The sequence below is a fragment of the Aquarana catesbeiana genome, linkage group LG01, assembly GCF_042186555.1.
Source record: "Aquarana catesbeiana isolate 2022-GZ linkage group LG01, ASM4218655v1, whole genome shotgun sequence".
Lineage (NCBI taxonomy): Eukaryota > Metazoa > Chordata > Amphibia > Anura > Ranidae > Aquarana > Aquarana catesbeiana.
This window is the reverse complement of record NC_133324.1, coordinates 542,289,140-542,313,364: the sequence shown is the minus strand read 5'-3', so window position 1 is coordinate 542,313,364 and position 24,225 is coordinate 542,289,140. Positions and strand designations below refer to the sequence as shown.

The 24,225-nt window shown below is 45.4% G+C and overlaps 1 protein-coding gene across 13 annotated transcripts in view; it reads left to right on the top strand.

The window, feature by feature from the left end:
* The first annotated feature begins 2,228 nt into the window (after positions 1-2,228).
* ADGRL3 (adhesion G protein-coupled receptor L3) overlaps positions 2,229-24,225 on the top strand; it is a 1,522,275-nt gene continuing 1,500,278 nt past the window's right edge. For 9 of the 13 annotated variants that reach the window (XM_073595048.1, XM_073595046.1, XM_073595028.1 and 6 more), the window contains exon 1: positions 2,229-2,956. The gene's annotated coding sequence lies outside the window, so the exon portion shown is untranslated. The remainder of the gene's footprint in view (positions 2,957-24,225) is intronic. The other 4 variants (XM_073595070.1, XM_073595063.1, XM_073595055.1 and 1 more) reach the window with 1 other exon arrangement.

The following is a 24,225-nucleotide window of genomic DNA, read 5'->3' as shown; positions in this document are numbered from 1 at the left end:
GTAATCAATGCTAAAAATATACTCTGACATTGTACACTGGCAGGGAAGGGGTTAACATCAGGGGCGATCCAGGTTTTAACTGTGTTCCCTCACTGTGTGTCCTAACTGTATGGGGGAAGGGCTCACTGGGACAACACACAGATCGATCTTCCTGCATAGCAGAAAGACTGGATCTGTGTGATCTCCCCTGTCAGAACAAAAATTTGCCTTGTTTTACACAGTGAAAATGTGCAGCAAGTTCACAGACTTACAATTCAACACTGCCACAAATTTGTGGCAAGTTATCCTTGCTATCTGGGCTGGTTCCCACAAAGTGTCAAAAGTGTCAGTTAGACCCCTTTTCACACTGAGGCAGTTTTCAGGCGTTTTAGCTCTAGAAATAGCGCCTGAAAACTGCCTCCCATTCATTACAATGGTTGCTTTCACACCCGAGTGGTGCGCTTCGGAAAAGTCCTGCAAGCAGCATCTTTGGGGCAGTTTGGGAGTGCTGTATATAGCGCTCCGAAAAAGCGCTCCGAAAATGCCCCTGCCCATTGCAAGGAATGGGCAGCGCTTCAAAAAGGACCTAAAAAGTGCTTTGGAAGTGCTGCAACATGGGAGTTTTTAACCCCTTCTTTGGGGTTAAAACCCCCCCGCTAGCAGCTGAAAAGTGCTGCTTAAACAGCGCTTAAGCACCGCTAAAATGAGCGGCACTTTAGCGCTAATGAGGCCCCAGTGGGAAAGGGGCCTTATTGTCTGATTGGCCGACATCGCCAATATCGCAGTCCTGCTATAAGTCGCTGATTGGCGCCATTACCATTATAAAAAAAAAAAGAAAACATTTCAGTGTATGCCCCATAGTTTGTAGATGTTATAACTTTCACGTAAACCATCAATATGCGCTTATTGGGATTTTTTTTTACTAAAAACATATAGCAGAATACAAATTGACCTAAATTTATGAAGAAATTTGAGTTTTTCAATTTTTTTTATTGGATGTGTTTCAGTGGTGGCTGGTGTTTTTTCCCCCGGTTGGTCGGTCGGCGGCACCCCCCCATCCCAGCACTTACCCCATCGGTTGCAGGTGGACAGGCTCCTACGGGTGTCAGGCAGCAGCTGGGTTACGGGCTCTTATGGGCGGCGACCAGCGGCTCCTATGTCCTCTCTGCCTCACGGTGGCTTCCGCTGTGCGGCTCCTCCCTCCTCCTCCTAGGCGTCCAATAGGATCACCTGTCCTTTCAGCCAATCGGGTGACTGGTGTCAAAACCCGCTTCCTGATTGGCCGGGAGGAGGATCAGTGTTACAACAGCGAATATTGGTTCGCTTTTGTAACACACCTGGGTGGGCTCAGAGCGCACTCACTGCGACCCGAGCCCATCCAATATTGAAGCATATTAGAGGCTCTGGCTCTAATCGGTGCTTCAAAAAACCATTCCCTCCGCATTGGAATCCATGTGCCGGTGTCCTGAAAGGGGCTGGATGCATGGATAGGGAAGGCGGTGATGGACATTAGTGATGCCCGTCAGTGCTGGCTATCAGTGCTGCCCATCGATGTCCATCGCTGCTGCCCATCAATGCCCATCAGTGCCGCCTATCTGTGCCCACCAGGGCTGCCTATCTGTGCCCAGTACCCACCACTGTCACCCATCAGTGCCGCCTATCAGTGCTCATTAGTGCCACATATCAGTGCCCATAAGTGCGGCATATTCATGCCTCCTCATCAGTGCCCATAAGTGCCACCTCATTAGTGCCCATCAGTGCAGCCTATCAGCGCCCATCAGTGAAGGAGAAAAATTGCTTATTTACAAAATTTACTGACAGAAAGTAAGAAACTTTTTTTTTTTTTCAAAATTTTTGGTCTTTTTTTTTTTTTTTTAGGAAAAAATAAAAAACCCAGGAGTGATTAAATACCACCAAAAGAAAGCATGACTGCGCAATTCAAAGTGTGACAGCGCTGAAAGCTGAAAAATGGCCTGGTCATGAAGGTGGGTAAATGTTCCAGAGGTCAAGTGGTTATAACAGCGTTAAACTGTAGTGTTAGTCCCACTTGAAAATATATAGCCTTGTGTTTGGATTCGCAATTCTAGCTGCAAAAGCCTGACTTGAAAAGCAGGGATGAGTTATTGGTGAGAGAAGTAAAAAGCAGTGGCCCCGTATTTCACAGACATGTGCTAGGGGGCGCACGAGTCCATATTTGTGGAGCCTTCCTAGGGGCTCTATGAACTCCCCTCCCCCGCCTTGATTTTTTTTTTCCTCCCTGTGCCTTCTGCCTTTCTTCCCCGTTCCCTAGCACTGACAGCCGAAGCTGCAGCCTTGTGTGGTTTTTTTTTTTTTTGCTATGGCGTCTGCTCGGCTCCCTGGACGGCTATGAAATAACGGAGCCGCACGAACCCAAGCATCTTCTCTCTCTCTCTGCTTCTTCTTTTTTTTTTCTCCATCTCTCCTCCCGCACCCGAGCCGACACAGCCGCATTGTGTTTGCCCTCCTTCTTCTCCTATCTCCTGCCTGCATCTCCAGCGATGGCCAGTGTCGTCTTCCAGCTCTGACAGCTGGATGATGATGATGATGATGATGATGTCTTCTCCTTCTAGTCAGGGCAGACATCTGGGCACAGCAGGCTCATAATGGACGGGCGCCTTTATTAAAGGACTGGAGGAATAGAGAACAGCTTCTACCGTTGGCTTTTCCTTTTTGTTTTTCCTTTTTTTATTTCTTTTTAGGTTTTTTTATTTTTTGCATCCACAGAACAGGTGCAGCATTTGTGGGCAATCTGTATATCGCGGCCATCCTTGGACTCTTCTTGGGGCCTGCCTCCTTCACATCGCCTTGTTTATCATTGGGATCGCTTGGGTCCTGCATCTGTAGGCTCCATCCTCATCCTCATCCTCATCCTCATCCGCCCTGGATGGCTGGGCTGCTGCCACACCACCTCGGAGCCCATTGTTGAGCTCATGGGACTGAGGAGACCATCCAAAAGGTAACATGATTTCATTTTAATACATGTATTATTAGGATTCTTTTATTTACTAGCCTTGTGTTATTTATTTAGGATTCTTTTATTTACTAGCCTTGTATTATTTATTTAGGATTATTTTATTTACAAGCCTTGTGTTATTTATTTAGGATTATTTTATTTACTAGCCTTGTATTATTTATTCAGGATGCTTTTATTTATTACAATTGATTACAATGCTATTTGTCCTCCTTTTTTTTTGTTTTTTTGTTTTCATTGCCCACGACAATTGCGATGGAACACGTCTGCCAATTAGGATGCAAAGCCTTCTCTCCGCGGCTTTACCTTTTTTTTTTCCCGAATGCGTCGACGTTTCAGCCTTCCCGATTCTATAGAGGGATGCGATCGCCTTCATTTTTTTGTTATTCCTGCTCCACTCTCTCGTGTTACTATCGAGCTCCTCGTCGCTATCGCACCTCACAATTTTTTTTTTTTTATCTGCACTATAGCGATGAACAAGGTGGGAGGGAGGAAAAGGATTTTCAGAATAATAATAAAAAAAAATGTGTCAGCAGAATACATAGGGGTGGTGACGTCAAGGTGGCTTTTAAAGGAAAGCTGTTTGTTTTTTAATAAGCGTTTTTTTTTTTTTGCTTTTTTTTTTACAGAGTAGATTGTCGCCATTTAACCAATGGAAAAAAAAATAGATTCAGAAATACAAAACCGACATATACACACACACACACACACAATAAAATACTCCTGTATACATTGTGTTTGCAGGGATAGAATAGAAATACAGTGCTTTTGTTTTAAAGGGCTGTTGTGATTGTGTGACATGTTACTATTTTTTTTTCCATTGCTGTATGCTTGCTAAATTGTGCGTCTTACCTTGCCACGTTCATGTGATTATGTATTTATGTCGTTAGCAATGAGTCGTTTATTTTTATCTTTACCTGCTACACTAACCGTGTTCATTCAGCCCATTCATTCACATGATTGTTATGCATTGCTTTTGCTATAGCGTCACAAAGAGAAGGTTCAGTTAGCGCCTGGTTCTGAAGGAGCTTACAATCTAATGTGCCTCCACAGTGGTGCAGACACAGGACAATTTGATTAACCACTTGTTGGCTGTTACCTTTTTGCAGCACCTTGGTTGGGTATAGGAGGCGATTGCCAAACAAGAGGTAATGGAATGTATGTGTAAGCAGAGGAGATGATTGGCCACTCAGGCGGAGGCAGCAAATCAGTGCCTTTGCTTCATTCAGATTTTGGCCACGTCACAGACCTGAAAACAGTGATCCACTAATAAGAAGATGGAAGCAGTGCTGGATTTATAAGGGGGCAAAAGGGCAACTGCCCTGGGCCCCCTTCTATACAAAACTAATATAAAACATTATAAAAAAATTATATAAAATAATAAAAAAATAAACAATAATATTCTGAAATATATAATAATAAAAAAATACTTTCTTTTATTAAATGTATCTTGGGTAGTAATATTTTGCTGGCCATCATCTGTAATAGTTTTTACTTTGGACTGGTATATTGTATCATTCTTAAAAACAAATTTGGCCAGCTCAAGCGAACCACACATAGAGTGCAGAGACTGAGCGCGTGCGCGCATAGCCTCAGAATGACGTTGTGTCATGCGTTTTGAAAATTTGAGACTGTCACTGAGAATGTAAACAAACTCTGTGCATGATGGGCCTTCTGAAGCTATAGTGCCCCGGGCTCCCCAAGGTCTAAATCTTACTCTGGATGGAAGTTGGTGAAAAGAACATTGGCAGCTCATGGCTATGTTGTGCGTTTCCACACATGTGTTTATGGACATTATGCCGCGCGTTAATGTGTATTTTAATGGATCACAACGCAACTAGAAATGGACATTTTCTTAAACTTCCTAAACTTAGCGTTTAAATTTACCTAACAAAATACAAAAAAGCACAAGTGTGTGATGTGTCCCTTGTGCTTTTGTCTACATTTGGGTGAGGTTCAAACAGAATAAAGCACTGAGTGTTTTAAGCCTACATTTGCCTTAAAGTGATTGTTATTTTTTTTAAAATGTAACCTTTACAAACATGTCTATACTTACCTGCTCCGTGCAATGGAATAGCACAGAGCGGCAAACCTCCTCTTTTCAGGTCCCCCGCTGGCACTCCTGGCCCCTCCCCTCTGTCCAGTGCCCCCATGGGAAGCCGCTTCCATGGGGGCACTCGTGCATGCTGCGTCCATTGACACAGACAACGAGACTCGGCCCTGCCCCCCACTTCCTCGTCACTGGCTTTTATTGACAGCACTGGGAGCCAATGGCTCCCGGTGCCCCAGCAAAGACAGCGAGACCCGGAAGTAAGAGAAGAGAAGACCTGCAGACAGCGCTGGATCGAATGAGGGCTCAGGTAAGTAAAAAGGGGGTTGAGGTGGCGATACTGACACCTAAACATTTTTACCTTAATGCAAGGAATGCAATAAGGTAAAACATGTTTAGGCTTTACAACCACTTTAAAGTAGAACTAAACCCTCCTATTGTTTTCAGCCAAGGAAGCTGCCATCTTGGCCTCTGTTGGATCTTCAACTGCCATGATGCTGCACATGTGATCAAGTATGACACCAGGCATTTGATGGTTTGACAGTTTGGCTGATAGCACTGCCAATGTGACAGTTCAGTTAGACCTCGTTCATACCATGGTGCAGAGACGTCAGTTTTTCTGCATGCATTCTGCATGGGCACAAAAAAACAGTGGTCCTCTATGTGCCCTGTTCACGCCACAACGTGCAGATTTGTTCTGAGCAGGAATCTGCAAAGTGTATACAGTTTTCGGCATAGGAAAAAACCTGACATGACATCAACATTGATGTGAATAGGGCACATAACTGACGCGCATGAAAACTGATGTCAACGTGCATGAAAACTGATGTAAAACTGATGTCTCTTCAAGTGAAATCTGTGTGGTTTTCTCTTCGGTTCCCATCTTTTCTCATGCACGTATAGTGTAAATGAGCCTTAACTGGTTTTTGAAACTGTTAAATCGATTGGTTAGTTCTGATTTAAAAAAAAAAAATTACAAAATAAGCACAAGGACTTCTATCTCAGTAGAAATCTTCCCCTCCGATACTTCCTCCTACCCCTGCCATCATAATCTTCTGGTGTGGAAGGGGTTATTGGAGGAGCTGTCACAGGCTCTCCTCAAGAGTGCCCAACTATACCAGCCCATTCAACCCAGCTCCTCCATTCATAGAAGCTGTTACTCTAGCTTTTATGAATGAAAACCCTAGTTAGACTTACCGGTAACGGTATTTCTACGAGTCTTTCAGGACAGCACCTGGAGAGAGCGCAGCTCCACCCACTTTCCCAGGAAACACTGCAGTCAGTTTCTTTAAAGACCGGACACTTCCACCATGGCCTCAGTTGTTCATAGAGTACCTCCAGCCATGCTGAAATTAGATAAGCAGAACACAGCAATAACACATCTTACAACCTTAAAACTTAGGGCGGGTCATCGGCGCTGTCCTGAAAGACTCGTAGAAATACCGTTACCGGTAAGTCTAACTAGGGTTTTCTCCCTTCGTCTTTCAGGACAGCACCTGGAGATGATAAAAGAGTACTTACTCTAGGGTGGGACCACCGCCTGCAGGACCTTCCTGCCAAACGACTGTTCCGCTGCTGATAGCAAGTCCAACCTGTAGTGGCGGGTGAAGGTGGAGAAACTTGTCCACGTGGCCGCTTTACAGATCCGACCCGGGGAAGCCCCTGCCCTCTCTGCCCAGGACGTTGCTACTGCCCTTGTTGAATGGGCTACTACCCCCTTAGGGGGCTCTGCTCCTGAAGCTTTATAAGCTTCGCTGATGGCCATTCTGAGCCATCTACCTATGGTGCTTTTGGATGCTCTATACCCCTTCCGTGGACCAGAGAAGAGAACAAAGAGCGAATCTGATCTTCTAAAATCTTTCGTTATCTCTATATAATGTAATAAACACCTTCTCACGTCCAGGGAATGGAAAGACCTCTCCTTAGCACTGGACGGGTTAGGACAAAAGGTAGGGAGAATTATCTCTTGTTCCCTATGAAATGCTGATGCCACCTTTGGCAAGAAACCCGGGTCAGTTTTTAGCACTACCCGGTCTGGAAAAATATAACAAAAGGGTTCTCTTATGGAAAGAGCTTGTAACTCGCTTACTCTCCTAGCTGAAGTTACTGCTACTAACAGGACTATTTTTAACGACCATAGCCTGATTGACGCTTCCTCTGGAGGTTCAAAAGGTCCTTTGATTAGACCCCGCAGAACCACAGACAGGTCCCATCTAGGAAAAAACTTAAAAGGTATTGGCCTAGCTCTGGCCAATGCCTTGAAAAACCTAATAAGCGGCTCCCTTGATAACTGCCTCTCAAGAAAAACCGATAATGCAGCTACCTGCACCTTTAGGGTGCTAGCTGCCAACCCCATCTCCATTCCCTCATGGAGAAACTCTAGCACTGGAGCGATTTCCTGTGGCGAAAGTAACCTAATCGCACACCAGCTATTAAATCGTTTCCACGTTTTGAAGTAGATGGCCCTGGTAACCTCCTTACGACTGTTCAGCAGGGTAGAGACCAGTTTATCTGAAAGGCCCTTATTTTTTAACATCTGCTCCTCAGTAACCAACCTGTCAACCTGAGATGCTGGGTATTTGGGTGATGAAGGGGGCCCTGCGTTAGGAGGTCCTTCCGAAGCGGAAGCTCCCAATAAGGTTCCACCGCCATCCCCTGTATTGTTGCGAACCAAGCCCGTTTGGGCCAGAAAGGAGCCACCAGAATCATAGTCGTGTTCTCCTTCTGTAGCTTTCTTAAGACCAAGGGGATCATCTGAAAGGGGGGAAAGGCGTAGCACAACTGGAATTTCCATGGCTGCGCTAATGCATCCAATCCCTCTGCCTGATCCTGCCTGTTTAGTGAGAAGAAGGCCTCTACTTTTGCATTCTTTTGGGATGCGAAAAGATCTATTTGGGGCATTCCCCATCTTTCTGTTAGTTGTTGGAAAGTCTCTACATTCAGACTCCATTCTGCTTCCAGTACTCTTTCTCTGCTCAGAAAGTCTGCCATAAGGTTTAAATCTCCCTTCAGATGTATCGCTGTTATGGAGTTTAGCCTGTCTTCTGCCCAGGCTAGAATCTGGAGTGCCAAGGATAGCAGAGCCCTGCTCCTTGTTCCTCCCTGCCTTGATATATAGGCCACCGCTGTGGCATTGTCCGATAGGACCTGAACATGATGGCCCCGGACTGTTCTTTCGAAGGCCCATAGACCCAAGAGAATAGCCCTCAGCTCTCTCCAATTGGAGGACTTTCTGGCTTCCCAGTCTGTCCAACTCCCCTGAGCCATCTGCTCGTCCAGGTGGGCGCCCCAACCCCAGGAACTTGCGTCTGTTGTTAATCTTTTCTGCAAAGGAAAACTCCAGAGCAGACCCCTGTTCAGGTTTGAGTGGTTTCTCCACCACCAAAGCTTCCTCTGAACCCGCGCAGGTATCCTTATTAATTTTTCTAGGGACTCTCCATAGGACCAACTCGTTAAAATTGTCTGCTGGAGCTCCCTTCCATGTAGACGTGCCCACTGCACCGCTGGAATAGTCGCAGTGAGTAGCCCTAAGACCGACATAGCTGCTCTTATGGAGATTGGCATATTTGTCTGCGTCTTCTTCACTGCCTCCTGAAGCTTCTCCCTCTTCCCTTCGGGGAGAAAAATTTTCTCCTGGATGGAATCTATTGTGTAACCCAAGAATAGTATGGTCTGAGATGGAATCAAGTTTGATTTCTCCTCGTTGATTATCCATCCTAGACCTACCAGGTGTCTCATTGTCTTTTCCAGATCTCTCACTAACAGGTCCCTTGTTTTGGCAAAAATTAGTAGATCGTCCAGATAGGGCAGGACTGATACCCCCTCTACTCTGAGTGGGGCCAAGGCCTCCGCCAGGACCTTTGTAAAAATCCTCGGAGAAGATGACAGCCCGAAAGGGAGAGCTCTGAACTGGAGATGAAGGGTAGATTCTCCCAGTTTTATCGCAAACCTTAGGTGTTTCTGAGATGTTGACGCTACTGGTACATGCAAGTATGCATCTCTCAGGTCTATGGAAGCCATAAAACAACCCGGGGTCAGGAGATTCTTCACTGAGAATATTGTGTCCATCCTGAACTTCTTGTACCTGATAGTCTTGTTTAGAATCTTCAGGTTCAGGATGAGCCTGAATTTTCCTGACGGTTTCTTCACAAGAAATATGTGTGAATAGCACCCCTGTTCTAATTCCCCAGGGGGTACGTTCACTATCACCTTTTGTAGCATCAAGTCCTTCAGGATAGCTGTCATTGCTAGTGACTTTTCTGAGTCTCGGGGAGCCTGTGTTATGTAAAAACGCACAGGAGGAGGTTGAGAAAATTCCAGCCTGTAACCCTCCAAGATGGTCTTTAGGATAAACTGGCTGCTTGTTATAGTCTTCCACTGTAGAAAGAAGGTCTGTAACCTTGCTCCCACAGTTGGGTGACCGTCACTGGGTTTTTGGGCTTGTGGTTGGGGTGCGGAAAAGTACTCCTGACTTACCCCTCCCTCTTTGAGACTTCCAAGGCCTTTTGTAGCCTGCCTCTTTGGTATCTGGGGTCTTTCGAAAAGCACGAAAATTTTTGTTGCCTTGCGGAAGTACCTTCTTCTTTATAGGGAAAGCCTTCTTTTTGTCAGCTGTTCTGTCAAGAATAGCTTCCAGCCCAGGACCAAACACTAGATCACCTTCAAAGGGTAAACCGCATAATTTTGTCTTTGAAGCAGTATCCCCTGTCCATGTCTTGACCCATAACGCCCTGCGAGCTGAGTTTATCAGAGCTGTGGATCTGGCTGACATCCTGATTGACTCCGCTGAGGCATCTGCTATATACCCTACCGCTTTTGATAACACCGGTAGCGTATCAAGCAGATCCTTACGAGGCGTCCCTGCCTCAATGTGGATTTTCAGCTGCTCCAGCCAGTGTTCCAGATTTCTGGCTACCACAGTTGAGGCCATGGCAGGCTTCAAATTTGCTAAAGAAGAATCCCATGCCTTCCTTAATAGGGAGTCTGCCTTTTTGTCCATGGTATCTTTAAGGATACCCATGTCCTCAAAGGCCAGGTCAGTATTCCTAGATACCTGGGAAAAGGCTGCGTCTAGTCTTGGCTTTTTATTCCAAATATGCGAGCTATCCTCATCAAACGGAAACCTTCGCTTGAGGGATTTAGAAAAGAAGGGGGCTCTCTCTGGATCCTTCCACTCCCTCTTAATGGTCTCTGATAAGAATTTATGTACAGGAAAAACCCTATGTTTTTCCTCCCCGAGGCCTTGGAACATCTTATCGTGTAGGGATAGCTGAGCCTTATCCTCTGTGATGTTAAGGGTAGTATGAATTGTTCTCAGCAAATCATCTACCTCCTCAAGGGATAACTTGTACCTAGAAGAAGGAGAAGAAGCTTCATTTACTTCTTCTGCTTCCTCCTCCGAATTTAGTAAAATGTTACTTTCCTCCTCCTCTGAGTCGCTGCCCCCTCTGGATGCTGAAACAGAGGATAGAGAATGTGGCACCACACTGCTATGCGCCGTTGGACGCCTATCTAGGTAGGACCTGAAGGACTCAAAGGTGTCTGCCAGTTCCTTCCTGAAAGAGCTTAGCAATTCGCTTTGTTGAGCTGCAGGACTAGCAGGAGCTGTCTCCTCCTTAACTATGTCCGTAATGCAAGATTTGCATAATACTTTGGGCCAGGAATCCCTCAGTAACCCCTTACAAGAGGGACACTTCCTTTTAACAATAGGGGAGACATGCTTGGTCTTTTCTTTAGCCTTCTGCAATATCCCAAGGGAAAAAAGACAATAGCTGAACCATATTTCACAAACAGCTTACATGCTGTATAAGGAACAGAAAAAAACACCACCAAGGAAGTTAACCCTTTAACACCCATGATCTGTTCCACAGCCGGTGAATCACCCCACAGATCCACCTTAAAACATAATTAATCACTTATCCCTCCTTTAGTACTCAGGACCAAGTGATCTGCAGGCTCCCCACTTTTTTTTTTTTTTTTTTTAGGGAAGGGATAATATATAAACATTATAAATGCCCATAGAGTAAAGACAGAGACCAGTATCCCTGCTTACCTGAGCCTGGCTGATTGTTGTGGCTCCTGCTCCTGCCACCGCCGTCTGATCGTCCTCCATTATTGACAGGACACACAGCGGCGTTTGTGCTCTTTTATTTGATTTTCCCGGGCCGCTCACCGCTGTGAGGGCCGGAAATGAAATCAGCCATGGAGACCGCCCCCCCCTCCTGCGTTCCAGCGGCCGGAACCGGAAGCCGCGTCGCGCCGCTCGAGGCCCCGCCCCCGGTCGGAAATGACGCGCTTGCCATCCGAACCCGGAAGGCGTGCGGCCCGTGGAATAGACGCCGCTCTACTCCACAGCCCTGCCACCGGTCTGTAGGAACGGGACCCTCGCAGCCTGGCTCTCGCCGAGCATGAAGAGGAGGAGGCACCGGAGAATCCCCCACGCGTCAGGGAGGATGCTGGGCTGTCTTGGAAAAGAAGAAAACGATCCGGTATGCCCTAACTTTCACCACCTGGAGAAAGCGCAGCACACCCCTGGTTCCCTGCAGCGCTTCCACCATGGCGGAGGAAACACTACAACTGAGGCCATGGTGGAAGTGTCCGGTCTTTAAAGAAACTGACTGCAGTGTTTCCTGGGAAAGTGGGTGGAGCTGCGCTCTCTCCAGGTGCTGTCCTGAAAGACGAAGGGAGAAATAAGATCTATGAATGGAGGACAGGTAGATGATTGAAAGGTTCATCTCTCCATTCATAGATCATGTTTCATTCATAGAAGCTGTAGTATGGCTTCTATGAATGAAGGAGCTGGGCCAAAAGTGTGGGCATAGTTGGGCAGTCTCGATGAGAGCCTGTGACATCTCCTCTAATAATCCCTGTCACACCAGAAGATTATGACAGTAAGGGTGGGAGGAAGCATTGGGGTGGGGGGGGGATTTCTACTGAGCTAAAGTCCCTTGTGCCTATTTTGTATTTTTTTTAAACTAACCCATCAATTTAACAGTTTCAACAAACAGTTACGTTTCCACCATGTGCCATGAATGTAACTGTCACATTGGCAGTGCTATCAGCCAAACTGTCACAGGGCAATCTTAGAAGAAAACCTGTTATAACCTGTACACATGACCGGTTTTCCCGTCGGAATAAACTCTGAATGTTTTTCTGACGGAGTTCCGACGGAATTCCGCTCAAGCTGTCTTGCATACACGCGGTCACACCAAATTCCGACCGTCCAGAACGCGGTGATGTACAACACGTAGGACGGGACTAGAAAACGGAAGTTCAATAGCCAGTAGCCAGTAGCTTCCATCTCGTACTTGCTTCAGAGCATGCGTCATTTTTGGTATGTCGGAACAGTATACAGACGAGTGGTTTTCCCGATATGAATTGGTTCAGACGGAAAAATTTAGAACATGTTCTCTTTCTAGGTCCGTCAGAATTTTCGATGTAAAAAGTCCGAAGGGGCATACACACGATCGGAATATATGATGAAAAGCTCCCATCTGACTTTTTCTGTCGGACATTCTGCTCGTGTGTACATGGCATTAGAGTCTGCAAAAGACTTGAGACTGGAGCGGAGGTTCACCTTCCAGCAGGACAATGACCCTAAGCATAAAGCCAGAGCTACAGTGGAATGGTTTAGATCAAAGCATATTCATGTGTTAGAATAGCCCAGTCAAAGTCCAGACCTGAATCCAATTGAAAATCTGTGGTAATACTTGGAAATTGCTCTTCACAGAAGCTCTCCATCCAATCTGACAGAGATTGAGCTATTGTGCAAAGAAGAATGGGCAAAAATGTCATTTTCTAGATGTGCAAAGTTGGTACAGACATCCCCAAAAAAACTTGCAGCTGTAATTGCAGCTAAAGGTGGTTCTACAAAGTATTGACTCAAGGGGGCTGAATACAAAAGCATGTCACACTTTTCACATATTTATTTGTAAAAAAAATTGAAAACCATTTTGTCATTTTACTCCCACTTCACAATCATGTGCCACTTTGTGTTGGTCTATCATATAAAATCCAAAAAAAAAAAAATTTACGTTTTTGGTTGTAACATGACAAAATGTGGAACATTTTAAGGGGTGTGAATACTTTTTTAAGGCACTGTATACCATAGACCTTGAAATATGATAGATAAATAAATAAAATTGCCAAAGATACAAATAAAAAGAAAGTCCACAAATCCCTCAGGCATTATTAATACCCAAAACTGAAAACCTCTATTGATTCCAAGAGCCCATAAGAGATCCCTGCAAATCAATATGAGTGGCGCTAATAACAGTGATGACACCACCTGGTGTTCAAAAATGTTGAACCCTATGTGCTAGAGTGTTCTAGTGAAATTACGTGATAATAGAATGTACCATACACAGAACAATCTGTACCAAAAATCATATCAAAAGTGAAAACATAATATACCATACACAGAACAATCTAAACCAAAAATTGTATCAATAGTGAAAGCATATAGAAAATTATGAGTATTTTATCCATGAAAAGTCCATAGGGAGAACACCGTGAAGAGAGTGTGCGATGTCTGAAAATGTCCATCAATTCACTCAGTGCCCATTATTCCTCTCCCCTTGAACTCAACACTCACCGACTCAATATGCCTCACACTCTCGTGTTTTGGCAATCAAGCATGATCATCTAGGTGGTCAAATGAAGGTGACAACTCCAAATTCCATCTATTCCAGTGTCATCTCATTCCATATAAAAAAATAAAGATACACAAATAGTGTGATACCGTAAAACATAAAATTTATTCAACTCGTGAAAAACTTCAATAATTGCACTCACATAAAAACCTCTTGAATCAAGCCAAAGCCACACTGCAATTCAAATACCAATCCTCCTCTGTGAAACGCCCAGCACCACTGTGAATGAAAGTCGCGGCGGACCCAAGGTAAGCGTTAGACAGGTTCTCACCCCCGCTCACTAAAGCTCTTCAAATCTAGCACGGATCTCCCACTGACACACGGAGATGGGAAGCAGCTCCTTAATCGAGCACGAATCTCCCGCTGATACACGGAGATGAGCAGCAACGTCCCGTCCGTCACTCTCTGCTAATGATTGATGCTTTACAGCCACGCCCCGACATGTTTAGTCATACCTGACTTAATCATGGGATTGACAGCCAATCCCATGATTAACCACTTGAGCCCCGGACCATTATGCTGCCTAAGGACCAGAGGTCTTTTTCCAATTTGGCACTGCGTCGCTTTAACTGCTAATTGCGCGGTTATGCAATGCTGTACCCAAACGAAATTTGCGTCCTTTTCTTCCCACAAATAGAGCTTTCTTTTGATGGTATTTGATCACTTCTGCAGTTTTTATTTTTTGCGCTATAAACGGAAAAAGACCGAAAATTTTGAAAAAAAATGATATTTTCTACTTTTTGTTATAAAAAAAATCCAATAAACTCAATTTTAGTCATACATTTAGGCCAAAATGTATTCGGCCACATGTCTTTGGTAAAAAAAATGTCAATAAGCGTATATTTATTGGTTTGCGCAAAAGTTATAGCGTCTACAAACTAGGGTACATTTTCTGGAATTTACACAGCTTTTAGTTTATGACTGCCTATGTCATTTCTTGAGGTGCTAAAATGGCAGGGCAGTACAAAACCCCCCCAAATGACCCCATTTTGGAAAGTAGACACCCCAAGGAAATTGCTGATAGGCATGTTGAACCCATTGAATATTTATTTTTTTTGTCCCAAGTGATTGAATAATGACAAAAAAAAAAAAAAAAAAAAATATTTACAAAAAGTTGTCACTAAATGATATATTGCTCACACAGGCCATGGGCCTATGTGGAATTGCACCCCAAAATATATTCAGCTACTTCTCCTGAGTACGGGGATACCACATGTGTGGGACTTTTTGGGAGCCTAGCCGCGTATGGGACCCCGAAAACCAATCACCGCCTTCAGGATTTCTAAGGGTGTAACTTTTTGATTTCACTCTTCACTGCCTATCACAGTTTCGGAGGCCATGGAATGCCCAGGTGGCACAACCCCCCCCCAAATGACCCCATTTTGGAAAGTAGACACCCCAAGCTATTTGCTGAGAGGCATATTGAGTCCATGGAATATTTTATATTTTGACACAAGTTGCGGGAAAGTGACACTTTTTTTTTTTTTTTTTTTTTTTTTGCACAAAGTTGTCACTAAATGATATATTGCTCACACAGGCCATGGGCCTATGTGGAATTGCACCCCAAAATACATTTAGCTGCTTCTCCTGAGTATGGGGATACCACATGTGTGGGACTTTTTGGGAGCCTAGCCGCGTACGGGGCCCCGGAAACCAATCACCGCCTTCAGCGTTTTTAAGGGCGTGAATTTTTGATTTTACTCTTCACTGCCTAACACCGTTTCGGAGGCCATGGAATGCCCAGGTGGCACAAACCCCCCCCAAATGACCCCATTTTGGAAAGTAGACACCCCAAGCTATTTGCTGAGAGGCATGGTGAGTATTTTGCAGCTCTCATTTGTTTTTGAAAATGAAGAAAGACAAGAAAAAACTTTTTTTTTTTTTCTTTTTTCAAATTTCAAAACTTTGTGACAAAAAGTGAGGTCTGCAAAATACTCACTATACCTCTCAGCAAATAGCTTGGGGTGTCTACTTTCCAAAATGGGGTCATTTGGGGGGGTTTTGTGCCACCTGGGCATTCCATGGCCTCCGAAACTGTGATAGGCAGTGAAGAGTGAAATCAAAAATTCACGCCCCTTAGAAAGCCTGAAGGCGGTGCTTGGTTTTCGGGGTCCCGTACATGGCTAGGCTCCCAAAAAGTCTCACACATGTGGTATCCCCGTACTCAGGAGAAGCAGCAGAATGTATTTTGGGGTGTAATTTCACATATTCCCATGGCATGTTTGAGCAATATATCATTTAGTGACAACTTTGTGCAAAAAAAAAAAAAAAAAAAAAAAAAATTTGTCTCTTTCCCGCAACTTGTGTCGCAATATAAAATATTCCATGGACTCGACATGCCTCTCAGCAAATAGCTTGGGGTGTCTACTTTCCAAAATGGGGTCATTTGGGGGGGTTTTGAACTGTCCTGGCATTTTATGCACAACATTTAGAAGCTTATGTCACACATCACCCACTCTTCTAACCACTTGAAGACAAAGCCCTTTCTGACACTTATTTTTTACATGAAAAAGTTTTTTTTTTTTTGCAAGAAAATTACTTTGAACCCCCAAACATTATATATTTTTTTAAAGCAAATGCCCTACAGATTAAAATGGTGGGTGTTTCATTTTTTTTTTTCACACAGTATTTGCGCAGCGATTTTTCAAACGCATTTTTTGGGGAAAAAACACACTTTTTTAAATTTTAATGCACTAAAACACACTATATTGCCCAAATGTTTGATGAAATAAAAAAGATGATCTTAGACCGAGTACATGGATACCAAACATGACATGCTTTACAATTGCGCACAAACGTGCAGTGGCAACAAAATAAATACATTTTTAAAAGCCTTTAAAAGCCTTTACAGGTTACCACTTTAGATCTACAGAGGAGGTCTACTGCAAAAATTACTGCCCTCGATCTGACCTTCGCGGCGATACCTCACATGCATGGTGCAATTGCTGTTTACGTTTGACGACAGACCGCCGCTTGCGTTCGCCTTAGCGCAAGAGCAGGGGGCGACAGGGGTGCTTTTTTTTTTTTTTTTTTTTTTCTTTATTATTTTTTTGCTTTTTTATCTTATTTTTAAACTGTTCCTTTCATTTTTTTTTTTTTTAAATCATTTTTATTGTTATCTCGGGGAATGTAAATATCCCCTATGATAGCAATAGGTAGTGACAGGTACTCTTTTTTGAAAAAATTGGGGTCTATTAGACCCTAGATCTCTCCTCTGCCCTCAAAGCATCTGACCACACCAAGATCGGTGTGATAAAATGCTTCCCCAATTTCCCAATGGCGCTATTTACATCCGGCGAAATCTAAGTCATAAAATGCTCGTAGCTTCCGGTTTCTTAGGCCATAGAGATGTTTGGAGCCACTCTTGTCTCTGATCAGCTCTATGGTCAGCTGGCTGAATCACCGGCTGCATTCTCAGGTTCCGTGTTGAGACAGGAGAGCCAGAGAAAAACACGGAAGACGGTGGGGGGGGGGGGGGGCATTCCCTCCCACGGCTTGTAAAGGCAGTCTAGAGGCTAATTAGCCGCTAGGATTGCTTTTACATGAAAGCCGACCGCTGGCTGAAAAGAATGATACCAAGATGATACCTAAACCTGCAGGCATCATTCTGGTATAACCACTCAAAGTTGTGAATGGCGTACCTGAAGACAAAAAAATGGTTAACAATAAAGCACAGTAAACAATAAAGTATAAATAATTACATACCTGAAAAACAAACATGATAAAACATAATAACAATAACAATAACAATAACAACACTGCAGAATAGAATACAGTAAAAAAAGAGCAGAACAATAGAGAGAGAGAATAGAGAGAGAGAACAATAAAACGACAACTATTTTTTTTTATTTTATATATATTTTTTTTTTTTTACACTTTTTTTGTAACTAACTTTTATAACTGTAACCGGTTCCAGGTTCGGGTCTCTCAAAATGCGATGGCATCTTGGGAGACCCTGTGAAAGTGTGCCTAGTCTGTGCAATGCTGTACCCTACGCTAATACTCAACTAGTGAATGGTAGCGTTCAAAACATTCACCAATGCAAAGACCAGGATTGTCAGGACAGGAGGGACAATAACAGCGGGTGTCACGCCTATATCCGCGTTTGCTGCAGACACAACATCTTTTTGGGGGGGGTTCGTTGGGTAGGGGTACTCGGGAGCACATAAAAATGCCTCTCATGCAGCCGACTGCATTTCGTTGGGGGATGTGAATGGGGGAAGTACGGGCGCTGCAGAAGTGGTGGGTTCCCAATTAGGATTGGCGAATGCAGCAGGAAGGGCACTATGGGCACGACGGGCCTGTGTTTGTCTTTTTGGTGGCAGCGGGACACTACTTGTGCTTGTCACCTCACCAGCTTGAACTGCACTTATGGGACTCGCCACGTCACCAAGTGTTACTGCAGTGCTGGTTTGACTACGACCGGGGTGTACTAGGCCGCTGGTGCTTGCCAGTTCAATAAAAAGCTTCCAAAAAAACTGTTAGCGATCGCAGGGATCAGGCCTGACTCTGCGAACGCTGCAGTAATGCGTTTAGTGTTTTGTAAGTGACAGTGATCGATCGATACTGCACTTGGGTGGGCTGGACTGGGCCGGGCGGAGGGGCAAAACGCAGGTGCTAGCAGGTATCTGGGTTGATCCCGCTAACACTGCGTTTTTGGGAACCCTAAACTGCTGGGGACGCTAGTATAGATCTGATCTGATCGGATCAGATATTGATCCGTTCAGATACTATACCACTAAAGGAGGCGTATGCTGCGTGCGTGGGTGTTAGCGGTACTGGCGCTAACCTGACGCTGCCTGGGGCCGGTGCTTGCTAGTTCACCAAAATGCTACCAAAAAAACTGTTAGCGATCGCAGGGATCAGGCCTGACTCTGCGAACGCTGCAGTTATGCGTTTAGTGCCTTGTAAGTGTCAGTGATCGATCGATACTGCACTTGGGTGGGCTGGGCTGGGCCGGGCGGAGGGGCACAACGCAGGTGCTAGCAGGTATCTGGGCTGATCCCGCTAACACTGCGTTTTTGGGAACCCTAAACTGCTGGGGACGCTAGTATAGATCTGATCGGATCAGATATTGATCCGATCAGATACTATACCACTAAGGGAGGTGTACGGTGCGTGCGTGGGTGTTAGCGGTACTGGCGCTAACCTGACGCTGCCTGGTGCTTGCTTGCCAGTTCACCAAAATGCTACCAAAAAAACTGTTAGCGATCGCAAGGATCAGGCCTGACTCTGCGAACGCTGCAGTTATGCGTTTAGTGTTTTGTAAGTGACAGTGATCGATCGATACTGCACTTGGGTGGACTGGGCGGAGGGGCAAAACGCAGGTGCTAGCGGGTATCTGGGCTGATCCCGCTAACACTGTGTTTTTGGGAACCCTAAACTGCTGGGGACGCTAGTATAGATCTGATCAGATCAGATATTGATCCGATCAGATACTATACCACTAAGGGAGGCGCATGCTGCGTGCGTGGGTGTTAGCGGTACTGGCGCTAATCTGACGCTGCCTGGGGCGACGCATATCACCGCCGGGCGATCAGGGGGCTAAACCTTTATTAGGTAATAAACGGCGGGTGCCCTGACACTATAAAAAATAAACGAACTAACCTGCGTCACCCGTAACGGTTATACAGTGATCAGTGGTGAAAGGGTTAACTAGGGGGCAATCAAGGGGTTAAAACATTTATTAGATAGTATATGGGGGTCCCTGTCACTATAAAACGCTGACGGCGAACCTAAATATTTACCTCACTAACTAGCGTCACCAGCGACACTAATACAGCGATCAGAAAAATGATCGCTTAGCAACACTGGTGACAGGGGGTGATCAAGGGGTTAAAACTTTATTAGGGGGGGTTAGGGGGGTACCCTAGACCTAAAGGGGGGTAATATTCACTGTCCCAACACTGTAACTGTCACAAACTGACACTATGCAGTAATCAGAAAAAAAAAAAAAAAAAAAAAAAAAAAACCTGCTGGTGTCAGTTTGTGACAGGGGGGGGGGGGGTGATTGGGGGGGGATCGGGGGGCGATCGGGGGGGGGATCGGGGTGTTTTGTATGCCTGGCATGTTCTACTGTGTGTGTAGTGTGTTGTGCACTCACATTGATGTCTTCTCCCCTCGGCGCTGGAACGGAAAATACCGAGCCGAGGGGAGATGACATCATTTCCTTTGCTGCTGTTTAGCATACAGCAGCAAAGGAGTGTTCCCATTGGCCGGCGGCGATCGCGAGGGGGGGGCCACGAACGGATGGCCTCCCCCTCATCTCGGATCGCCGGGGAACAGAACGGGACCGCTTCGGGCACCGGGGGGGGGTCCGATCGGACCCCCCACCCGCGAGAGGCAAATCACGTACATGTACGTGATTTTGCCTGCCCGTGCCGCCTTGCCGACGTAAATCGGCGTTAGGCGGTCCTTAAGTGGTTAAGTCAGGTATGACGAAACATGTCGGGGCGTGGCTGTACGGCATCAATCAATAGCAGAGAGTGACGGACGGGACGTTGCTGCTCATCTCCGTGTATCAGCGGGAGATTTGTGCTCGATTAAGGAGCTGCTTCCCATCTCTGTGTGTCAGCGGGAGATCCGTGCTAGATTTGAAGAGCTTTAGTGAGCGGGGGTGAGAACCTGTCTAACGCTTACCTTGGGTCCGCCGTGACTTTCATTCACAGTGGTGCTGGGCGTTTCACAGAGGAGGATTGGTATTTGAATTGCAGTGTGGCTTTGGCTTGATTCAAGAGGTTTTTATGTGAGTGCAATTATTGAAGTTTTTCACGAGTTGAATAAATTTTATGTTTTACGGTATCACACTATTTGTGTATCTTTATTTTTTTATATGGAATGAGATGACACTGGAATAGATGGAATTTGGAGTTGTCACCTTCATTTGACCACCTAGATGATCATGCTTGATTGCCAAAACACGAGAGTGTGAGGCATATTGAGTCGGTGAGTGTTGAGTTCAAGGGGAGAGGAATCACTGGCACTGAGTGAATTGATGGACATTTTCAGAAATCGCACACTCTCTTCACGGTGTTCTCCCTATGGACTTTTCATGGATAAAATACTCATACTTTTCTATATGTTTTCACTATTGATACAATTTTTGGTTTAGATTGTTCTGTGTATGGTATATTATGTTTTCACTTTTGATATAATTTTTGGTACAGATTGTTCTGTGTATGGTACATTCTATTATCACGTAATTTCACTAGAACGCTCTAGCACATAGGGTTCAACATTTTTGAACACCAGGTGGTGTCATCACTGTTATTAGCGCCACTCATATTGATTTGCAGGGATCTCTTATGGGCTCTTGGAATCAATAGAGGTTTTCAGTTTTTATTTTTAAAGTGGCTGCTTTGGATAAACTTTACTAGGTCACATTAATTATCACACCAACTTGTTTCACAGGGGGGCAACACCCTTTTCTTTGGCTTTTAGCGCAGTGGTGGGGACTCAAGGAGGGCGCAGTTGTTTGAGTTTTACTTTTTCACATTATTAATACCCAAACAGTCTCTTGTATTACATTTCATTTGTAGTATCTTCACTTGTAAATCACAAATCATCAGTGTTCCAGGTCAAACGGATTTATATACAGAATTTATATACAGAATCTTATCTCTGAGCCCAGGTTCACACTACTGCAATCACAGACATCGCATGTGTTTCACACCCGCACCTGCGGTGCCGATCACATGCAATGTCTCTAAGGCTCTATTCACACTAATGCGTTTTTTGACGCATTTTGCAGAAATGCAGGGAATTTTTTTAACATGGGTTCCTACGGAACATGTTCACATCAATGCATTTTTGTGTCTCTGCATTTTTGGAAAGGGTTGGGGACTTTTTTCCCGCAAAATGCAGCGTTGTGCATGTAATAGACTTCAATGGACCCGCATAAAAAACACAAGGACCACATTTTTACAGCGATTTGCGTTTTTGACTTTTTTCTACACTGTATATAGCTGGTTGCTAAGGAGGGGTCGGGAAGCCGGCCGCCATGTCCTTAACAACTGATGAATCATCAGCTGGCAGCTGGCTTCCCCGCTGAATGTAAAAAAAAAAAAAGAATTGCTGGCTAAAAATAAATTGTGAAAAAAACAGCATGGGGTCCCCCCAGGTCCATACCAGGCCCTTGGGTCTAGTATGGATTCGGAGGGGACCCCCCCAAGCCAAAATGTAAAAAAAAAAATGGCGTGGGGTCCCCCCCAAAATCCATACCAGACCCTTATCCGAGCATGCTGCCCAGCAGGTCAGGAAAGGGAGGGGACAAGCGAGCGCCCCCCCCCCTCCTGAATCATACCAGGTCACATGCCCTCAACATGGGGGGGTGGATGCTTTGGGGCAGGGAAGACTCTGCGCCCCCCAACCCAAAGCACCTTGCCCCCATGTTGATGGGGACAAGGACCTCTTCCCTACAATCCTTGCCTGGTGGTTGTCGGGGTCTGCGGGCGGGGGGCTTTAACAAGGGGGCCCCCAGATCCCAGCCTTCCCCCTATGTGAATGAGTATTGGGTACATTGTACCCCTACCCATTCACCAAAAAAAAAGTAGTGTAGTGTTAAATACAGTAGGCAGTTTTTGACAAGTCTTTTATTAAAAATATCTTCTTCCCCACTTTTTACTCTGGTCTTCCTCCATCTTCTCCCGCATCTGCCTCCTCCGGGCTTCTACTTCTCTCGCTTCTTATTCCGCTCTTCTTCTTTCTCCTGTCTTCTTTGTCCGGTGCTCATCTTCCTCTGCCGCCGCCGACCCTCCTACGATGCGGCGTCCCACTCCCGCCGATGACCCTCCTCCGATGCTGCGTCTCACTGATCTGTCCGCTCCGATGTCAAGCATGTCTTAGATAATGATGGGGGCGTGGCCATCAGATGACACCACCTGGAGGTCCCTCCCACTTGTGACGTCACAGACCCATCGTGCCCGGGCGGTGACATCAAGAGGAGCGGGGCCTCCGGATGGCGTCATCTGATGGCCACGTCCCCATCCTTATCTAAGACATGCTTGACATCGGCGCAGACAGATCAGCAGGAAACAGCATCGGAGGAGGGTTGTCGGCTGCAGAGGAAGAACACCGGACAAAGAAGACAGGAGAAAGAAGAAGAGCGGAAGGAGAAGCCCGGAGGATGAAGATGAGGAAGACTGGAGGAAGAAGCGTGGAAGAAGATATTTTTAATAAGACTGTCTACTGTATTTTTTAACACTACACTACTTTTTTTTTTGGTGAATGGATAGGGGTACATTGTACCCGATACACATTCACATGGGGGGGGAAGGCTGGGATCTGGGCTGACCCACCCCCTCATGTTGAGGACATGTGGCCTAGTATGGTTCAGGAGGGGGGGCGCTCACTCGTCCCCTCCTTTTCCTGACCCGCTGGACTGCATGCTCGGATAAGTGTCTGGTATGGATTTTGGGGGGACCCCACGCCATTTAAAAAAAAAAAACTTTGGCGTGGGGGGGTCCCCTCCAAATCCATACTAGACCCAAGGGTCTGGCATGGACCTGAGGGGGGACCCCACGCTGTTTTTTTTTAACTGGCAATTCTTTCTTTTTTTTTTACATTCAGCGGGGAAGCCCGCTAACAGCTGATGACTCATCGGTTTCTACAAGGACGCGGTGGCCGGCTTCCCGGCCCCCTCCTTAGCAACCAGCTATATACAGTGTAAAAAAAAACGCAAATCGTGTCAAAATCGCTGTAAAAACGCGTGTCCAAAAACGCGGCAAGCACAGCAAAAAGCACTGCAGAAACGCACAAAAGCAGCATGTTGTAACAGTTGTATGGCTGAACTCATATTAGATTCCCAGGAAAAAAAGTGCAGGGGCTTTTTTTCCCCCGCACTGAAATCGGATCTCACCTATGCGATCTGATTCCTGTGCAAGTTCATAGTTCGCACTGCGATCTGTGAACTGATTTGGGGGTGTCATTAACAATGTAATGACACTCGCAGCAGTTCGCAGAAGGCAGTGTGAACTGTCTGCGGGAGAGATGCGATGCGGGAATCAGCGCTGTAATCGCATCAGCGTGACCATAGGCTAAAGCAGAACTAAAACCTCCTATTCTTTAGGGCCAGTTCACACCAGATGCAGTTCCGTGCGCTTTTTTTCTGCACTAAAAATGCATGCAGAGCGTTTTCCATGTATTCCAATGACTCTAGTTCACACCAATGCAGTCAGTTTCTAGTCAGTTTCTGCACCTGCAACTGACTGGAAACTGACAGGAACTGACTGCACTGGGTGAACTAGAGCCATTGGAATACAAGGAAAAACTCTACAGGCATTTTTTAGGGCCAGTTCACAAAAATGCACTCTGGATACGTTCCCGATCAGTTTTTGCTTACAGTTCACACCAGACGCAGTTCCAGTGCATTTTTGATACAATATGCTAGGTTCCAATACAGTTCTGTGCAGAAAAAATGCAGCACGCTCTACTTTTTTTTCTGCACTGAAAACTAACTGGAACTGACTGCGTTGGTGTGAACTAGAGCCATTGGAATACATGGAAAACACTTCATGCATTTTTAGTGCAGAAAAAAAGCGCGCGGAACTGCATCT